Source organism: Rana temporaria, chromosome 1 (assembly GCF_905171775.1).
Source record: "Rana temporaria chromosome 1, aRanTem1.1, whole genome shotgun sequence".
NCBI classification, from domain to species: Eukaryota; Metazoa; Chordata; class Amphibia; order Anura; family Ranidae; genus Rana; species Rana temporaria.
The window spans coordinates 403349320-403357103 of NC_053489.1; positions in this window are offsets into that span (position 1 = coordinate 403349320).

Below are 7784 nucleotides of genomic sequence, written 5' to 3' on the forward strand. Positions count from 1 at the left end.
TTTAGTTGGTCTAAACTTGGTTTCAAAAGAACCCCTCATTTTCCACTTCTTGGTTAGAGTTTGAACACTGCTGGTTGCCATTCTCAATTCCTTGGATATCTTTTTATATACCTTTCCTGTTTTATACAGTTCAACTACCTTTTCCTGCAGATTCTGACAATTCTTTTGCTTTCCCCATGACTCACAATACAGAAACGTCAGTGGAGCACTGGATGAAAGATACAAGGGTCTGTCAGGAGTCAAGAAACTCATTGACGTTTTATACACACACACTAATTACAAGTAGGGATGAGCTGAACATACCCGCGTTCGGTTCGCACCAGAATTTTCGAACGGACCGAACATTCGCGCAAACATTTAGAACCCCATTGAAGTCTATGGGACTCGAACGTTCGAATTCAAAAGTGCTCATTTTAAAGCCCAATATGCAAGTTATTGTTGGAAAACGTCTTTGAGAACCCGGGTCTTGCCCCAGGGAACATGTATCAATGGAAAAAAAAGTTTTTTTCTGGAGCAGCGATTTTAATGATGCTTAAAGTGAAAAAAAAAAGAAAAATTCCTTTAAATATCGTACCTGCTGGGTGTCTATAGTAGTGGCACGTGTTTAGAAATGTCCCTGCACAACATGAGATTACTATAAGAAAAAATAAATTTAATACTGCTTGCGGCTTTAATGTAATGTTTGGTCCCTGCAATATGGATAAAAATCATTGAAAAAAATAGCATGAGTTTCCCCGCCACCACTCCCCCCAGGTCATTACAAGACCCAGTGCAGATCCTGACCTCCCTGGGGCCCTAAGCAAAATGACCTGGCACATTAAAAATGAGAAGCGGAGGGCGCTGACGACAGTGACATGTCACATTAAAGAAAGTTGAGAAGCGGGGGGAGGGGGCGAAAATGACTTCTCACCAGGCGGGGCCTCTAGTAATTTGGGGGGCCCTTCGCAGCTTTGCGGGGCCCTAGGTGGCTTGCATAGTGAGCCTATAGGGAGGATCGGCCCTGACAAGACCCTTTGGCCCTATATACTTTCAACAGCATTATACAGGCAGTGCAAACAAGATAAGGACTGTAGGTTTGTTAAGTAGAATCTGAACCATGTCAGACTGTGCTGCTGCATATTGCACAATTTCCTAAAGAGACCCTCAACAAACTACATGACACTTGTGCCTGATGAGGCCACTGATGTTCCAGTGGTGGTGGCCCGTGAGACTGTCCATGCAGGCTTGGCCCCCCAAAGCGCACGTGCTGTGTGGCAACAATATTCCGATTATTTTAGTTTTGGGGGGGGGGGGGCATTACAATGCCAGATCTTGGCTCAATAAAAAAAATTTGGGGAAAGAAAAATTCTAGAAAAAAAGGGGGTTGCCATCCGGGGCCCCCTTTGAACAAATTCTGTGAAGAACTCCTGTTCTCTGAAGGCCTCCATTATTTCTGCAAGTCAAAATTAAGCAAAAAAAAAAGCTAATGTCAGTGAAGCCTTAGCTTTCTCCCCATATCTTTTTTTTTTTTATTTCAATGCTTTTTTTTATTTGATTATTTCCATTCAAGTACAAAAAATTACGTATCCATGTTTTACAGTGCATACATTTTATGTGCATTCAAAATATTAATTGCATAGACTAAAAAAATATCCATTTGTCCCGTTCCCAACCCCCCCCGCCTCCCTCCTATCTTTAATGCCGCGTACAGACGAGCATACATGTACGATGAAACCGGTCCGCCGGACCATTTTCACCGTACATGTATGCCCGGGGATTTCTGTATGGTGGCTGTACTCACCATCATACAGAAATCCGCGCGTAAACAATACGCGGGGCGTGTCCGCGCCGTCGCCGCGACGATGACGCGGCGACGTGGGCGGCCCTGCCAGTTAAATGCTTCCACGCATGCGTCGAAGTCATTCGACGCATGCGAGGGATGGCGGGCGCTCGGACATGTACAGTAGGTCTGTACAGACGACCGAACATGTCCGAGGGGACAGGATTCCAGCGGGCTGTTTTAAAACAAGTCCGGAAATATTTGCCCGCTGGGAAAAGGCCCGGCGGGCAAATGTTTGCTGGAATCCTGCCCGCTCGGGCCTACACACGACCGAACATGTCTGCTGAAACTGGTCCGCGGACCAGTTTCAGCAGACATGTTCGGTCGTCTGTACGGGGCCTAAGGTTCAGATATTCTTTGTTCTTTCCATTCCATACCTTGACGGTACAAAAACATTTTGTATAACCTATATCCTTACCTAATTCACTTCGTTGTTACTCCTAATGTTCTTCCCTTTACCCATATCCCTTCCCTCCCCCCTTCTAGTTTATTTCCCACATACACACCTACACCTTTAAACTACATTTTACTATTAGCACATTGTCTTTGAAATACATTTTTAACACCCGGGGGTTCTAATCCCATTCTCTGTTACCTCTCCGCTTATCTCGTAGCTTGCCCCGCTGGTCCTTCTTTAATCTTCTGCAAATTTTTGTTATCCCAAAGTGGGGAATACTCTGTTAAGCCCTTATACCCTAGTGCCGCCTTACTTGCCTGCCAGGTTTTTTTAATCAATCTCAAAGTTGTATTCATAACCGGGAAAGAGTCGGCCTCTAGCGTTTCTATCATGGACTTATGTGGGGACCCTGTTAGCATCATCTTCCCGCTAGCACTCCCTCCTCCTTCTATGCCACATCCCCCCAGATGCTGTAATTGGGCTGCTAGGAAGTAGCTATGAGGATGGGGGACCGCCAGCCCTCCCTTTTTGGTTGGGGCCTGTAACGTCTGAAGGCTGATCCTTGCTGTCCCCTTCTTCCAGACCAATTCCCTAAAAAGGGTTTCAATTTTTTTAAACCAGGCCTTTCCTATCCATACCGGTGAATTATGGAGTACGTACAGTAGTTGCGGCATCCAGATCATTTTTATAAGATTGCTCCTTCCCGCTATCGACAGAGGGAGTCTATCCCAGATGTCCGCTTTCCGTTTAAATTTTTTCAAAAGCGGCTCTAAGTTGTTTTTAATGTACTGTTCTGTGTCCCTTGCCACAACTACGCCTAGATATTCAATTTTTTCCACTATTTTCAGTTGGGGAATTACTTCACCTGTCCTGTTACCTGGTGGATTTATTGGCAAAAGTGCAGACTTTTCCCAGTTGATCACTAGCCCCGATATTAACCCAAATGCCTCCACTGTTTCTAGTGCCGATTTTAGGGACTTTGTACAGTCCCCCAAGAAGAGCAGGATGTCATCAGCATAAAGTGCGTTTTTTTCCTCTCCTGCTCCTCTTTGGAAGCCATGTATGTCTTTATTTCCTCTAATCGCAATGGCCAGCGGCTCGATTGCTAGGGCAAAAAGGAGGGGCGACAGGGGGCACCCCTGTCTTGTTCCCCTTTCCAGCTTGAACGATCGCGAGTATTCATTGTTAATTTTTATTTTTGCGCTTGGGGCATTATACATAGTTCTTATGCAACCAATGAAGGTGGGGCTAAATCCAAATTTTTCCAGGACATACCAAAGGTAATCCCACTCAAGGCTATCAAATGCCTTGGTGGCATCCAGAGTCAAAATGGCTTCATCCCCCGCATTCACAATTGGCGTTTGTAAGTTCAAATATAATCTTCTAATATTGACACTGGTGGATCTATTTGGTATAAAACCTGATTGGTCTGGGTGAATGAGATGCTGTATATGTTTATTTATCCTGGCTGCCAGCACCCTAGCCAATAGCTTGACGTCTGAACACAGTAAAGATATTGGTCTATACGAGGCTGTGTCTAATACCTCTTTCCCTTCCTTCTGCAGAACAATTATAATAGCTTCTGACATTGACGCCGGCAGCCTACCCTTTTCTAGAGCCCCGTTTAGCACCTTGAGGAGCTCTGGGAGCAGTACCTTCCTGTATTTTTTATAAATTTCTGCCGGTAGCCGTCTGGTCCAGGGGACTTCTGGTTAGTCATTCCATCCAGGGCCTGTTGTAACTCTTCTAGGGTTATTGGGGCTTCTATTTTCTTTCTATCTACTTCTTGTAGTACTGGCATTTCCATTCCTCTTAAGAAATTTTTTATACCTGTTGTCTCGCCCCTTCTTTTTGTTCTATATAATTCCTGGTAAAATAGCTTAAAAGTATCCAGTATCACTGGCGTCTGGGAGGATATCTCCCCCCCAACTACCCTGATTGCAGGGACATTAGAAGGTGCCGAATTTGTTCTAGTTAATAATGCCAATGTATGCCCTATACTTTCCCCTTCCGCAAATGTACTCTGACTCTGAAATAATCGCTTGTTCTCAACCTTTCTGTTTATTACCATCTTATACTCCTGATGTTTCTCGAGCCAGTATTTTTGTTTAGTCAGGGAGGGCTCCTCTATAAACTGTTTTTCTGCTTCCAAGGCTTCTTCCCTGATTTTTACTTCCCAGGCCTTCGAGTTTTTCTTAATCTTGGCTACTTGTTGGATCAGTAGCCCTCTGAGAAAAGCCTTCAATGCATCCCATACCACCTCCGCTGGTGCTATCCCCGAATTAAAGTCAATAAATTATATCAACCTCGTTTCTACCTCCTCTGGATCTTCCATGAGTTCCAGCCAAAATGGACTTATTTTCCAGTTATTTACGGGGCATTTCCTCCCTATAATCAGGGACAGCACCAGCGGAGAGTGGTCCGACACCCCTCTTGGGTAATAGGTTATCTCATCCACCAGCTGTACACTCGCATCATTACCAAGGGCCATATCTATCCTGGACAGGGTGGAGTATGTGCTTGATAAACAGGAATATTGTCGTACCTCTGGGTATCTTGTTCTCCAAATATCACGCCACCCGACTTCCTCTAGAAATTGGTTAAAGTATCCCTCCCCCCTACTGTCTCCCCGGCCACCCGGTGGGAACCTATCTCTTATTCTATTCAGTGTGACGTTGAAGTCCCCAACTGCTATTACAGGGATATTATCCTTATTTGTTACAAATTCTATTAGCTTATACAGGACCTCCATCTTGAAGGGTGGTGGAATGTAGATGTTGGCCAGTACATATGGTGAATCCTCTAATAAGCAATGAAGAAAGATATATCGGCCCAATTCATCTACCTTAAGTTCCTTGCATGCAAAAGACACCCCTTTTTTAACCATTATACTCACCCCCCTCGAATACGAGGAGTGGACTGAGTGATACTGATATTGATATTTTCTATTTATTAATTTTGATTTTGTTTCATTTGTTAGGTGGGTCTCTTGCAGGCAAATTAATTCCGCTCCATGTCCATCCATCATGGAGAAAATTGCAGCTCTTTTGACCGGATCTCCCATCCCCCGCACATTCCAGGAGCCAATCTTAAGTGTTTTCAGCCTCCTACCTCCAGAGCTGCCTCATAAACATAGGAACACTATAACCCCACATCATGCTTAAAAAGAAAAAATATATAACCAGATTATTGCCAATAAATAGATTTGGAGGGGGGAAAAAAACCTCCAAATGGGGCAACCGGATAGCCCCTAAGGGCCATTTCCTGCTGGGTAGGCCACTGGTATTACCACAGTTTCTGTGGAGGGAGGGGGAGGCCAGGGAGGAGGAGCCAGGAAGGCCCTCTCCTCCTCCTGGCGCCACCCCACCCCTCCCCGGGTCTGAAAGAGAAAGAGAACAACAACCAAAAAAAAAAAAAAAGAAGAAGAAGTGGAGAAGGAACATATCCAAAGTGTACCTAAATTTAAGTGCTCTTTTCAAAACATATATACCTCTCTCAACCTTCTTAAATTTCCCCTTCTCTCTTCCTTGTTCTTTAAGTGCATTATTTGGTGCGTTATTAAGTGCGTTAATCAAATTTTTATGTGTTTGTATCATTCCCTCCCCCCCATCCCTTAACCAACCCCCCTCCCTTCCTCCCCACCCTGCCCCCCCCTTTTTCCCTTGCCATTCTAGGCTTACCCCCGGAGTTATGCTTGTGACCCCTATCTGTCTTCCCACTCTCATACCCCCTTTCACATCACTACTCACCTATACTCCCGTGTGAGCTCCCCCCCCCCATGCCCCATCCCTCTCTGCAAAATAGAAAAAAAAAAGGAAAAATATGGTGCGCTGATTTCAATACCAATTTCAAACATTGTGTATCGAAAAGATTTCTCTTTCCATCCCTTCATGCATTTCACCCAATTTCAAGTATTTTATCCCCTCACCTGCCCCCCCCCCCCCCCCCACTCAGCTCTATGTCCCCTATTCTCCACATTCTTCTCTACAGTTCTAGGCCTCTATCAGTCCTTGTGTTCTGTATGTAGTTTATATTCTTCAAGCCATTGTGCTACTTTTCTTGGTGAATCAAACAGTTGTGGTCCATTTGAGGTCATTATCCGCAAGCGCGCTGGATACAGTAGTGCGTAGGTAATGTTGCTTTTCAGGAGGTTGCGTTTAACTGGTGTGAACTCCGCTCTTCGTTTACTTAATTCAGGCGAAAAGTCCGGGTACAAGGAAATGCGCGCTCCTTTGTAGTGGATTTCTCCTTTCTCTCTTGCCTTCTGCAAAAGTGTCACCTTGTCATTGTAGTTGAGCAATTTCAGCAGTAATGGTCGAGGGTGACCGTCCTTTAAGGCTCGAAACGGGACTCTATGAGCCCTCTCTATCCCAAAAAGGGGTGAAAGGGCATTTTCCCCAAAAGTCTCTCTGAACCACCCCTCGAGGAAGTGTATTGGGTTGGTACCCTCATACTGTTCCGGGAGGCCTACCATCCGTATATTGTTCCTGCGCAATCTATTCTCAATGTCATTGAGTTTCGCTGCCTGCTGATCGATTTGTTCTCTCATAACTTGCATCTGCTGTTGTAGGGGGTGTACTTCGTCTTCCACCTGGCTCACTCTGTCCTCTACCGCCGTTATTCTTTGCACTGTTCTTTGCAATTCTTGCCCCATTGACCTTAACTCATCCTTTAATTCTTTCATCTGGGCCGATAAGTTGCCCAAGGACCCATTACAAGCATTTATTGCCGAGAGTATTTCTTTTAGAGATGGCTCCTCTTCACCCAGAGACCCATGTGCTGTTGTTTGTGCTTCTATGGTAGTTACGGTCGGGGGTGCAGTTACCCTCGCCCCCCCCAGTAGTTCCCCACTTGTATCTTTTTTATTGGTTGGCTTTGAGATCTGCGCCCCATGACCTTGACTCCTCCTGTCGTTTGCTATGTTCCCTTGAGTTTTGGCCTGCATTTGTTGGCTCTGGACCCCTTTGCCAGGGGAACCCGCGGAGGTGTGTGGGTGCTGCTCTATTTTGGCTGCCGCCGCTACCTGCGACGCCTTCTCCTTGGCCCTGGTTGCCTGAGACCCCCCACTCAGCGTTATGCTGCCCTCTCTTTCCTGCCACCGCGGCCATCCTGTGGCTGTATTTCTTGCCCTTTATATTTGTCCTACCAATAAGGCGTGCAGGTCAGGAATCCAAAAAAAAAATTAAAGGAGGCAGGCAACAGTACCGATGATAAAAGGGGCAGGAATACACTGTAAGTGCTGTTCTGCAATCCTCTTTTAAATACTGAGTGCAGTAAATAAAGCGAGCCAATTTGGGCAAAATAAACGGAGCATCCGCAATTACATAAGCCGGCCAGAGTCAGTATTTGGAGTATAGTAAAGATAGCACTAAGCGCTAAGCACCAGGCAACTACAGTACTGAAGCACAGTCTTAGGTATTAAAAAAAAAAGAAGGAGGGAGCCTCCGCGTTTACCTTCTTCCTCACCCACTGTTCACCCCTTTAAAAGCACACAGGAGGAAACTCAAGGGATTTTAAACAGTCTGAATGGGTGAGCAGACAGGATAGATTTATACTGAGCCCAGCAGG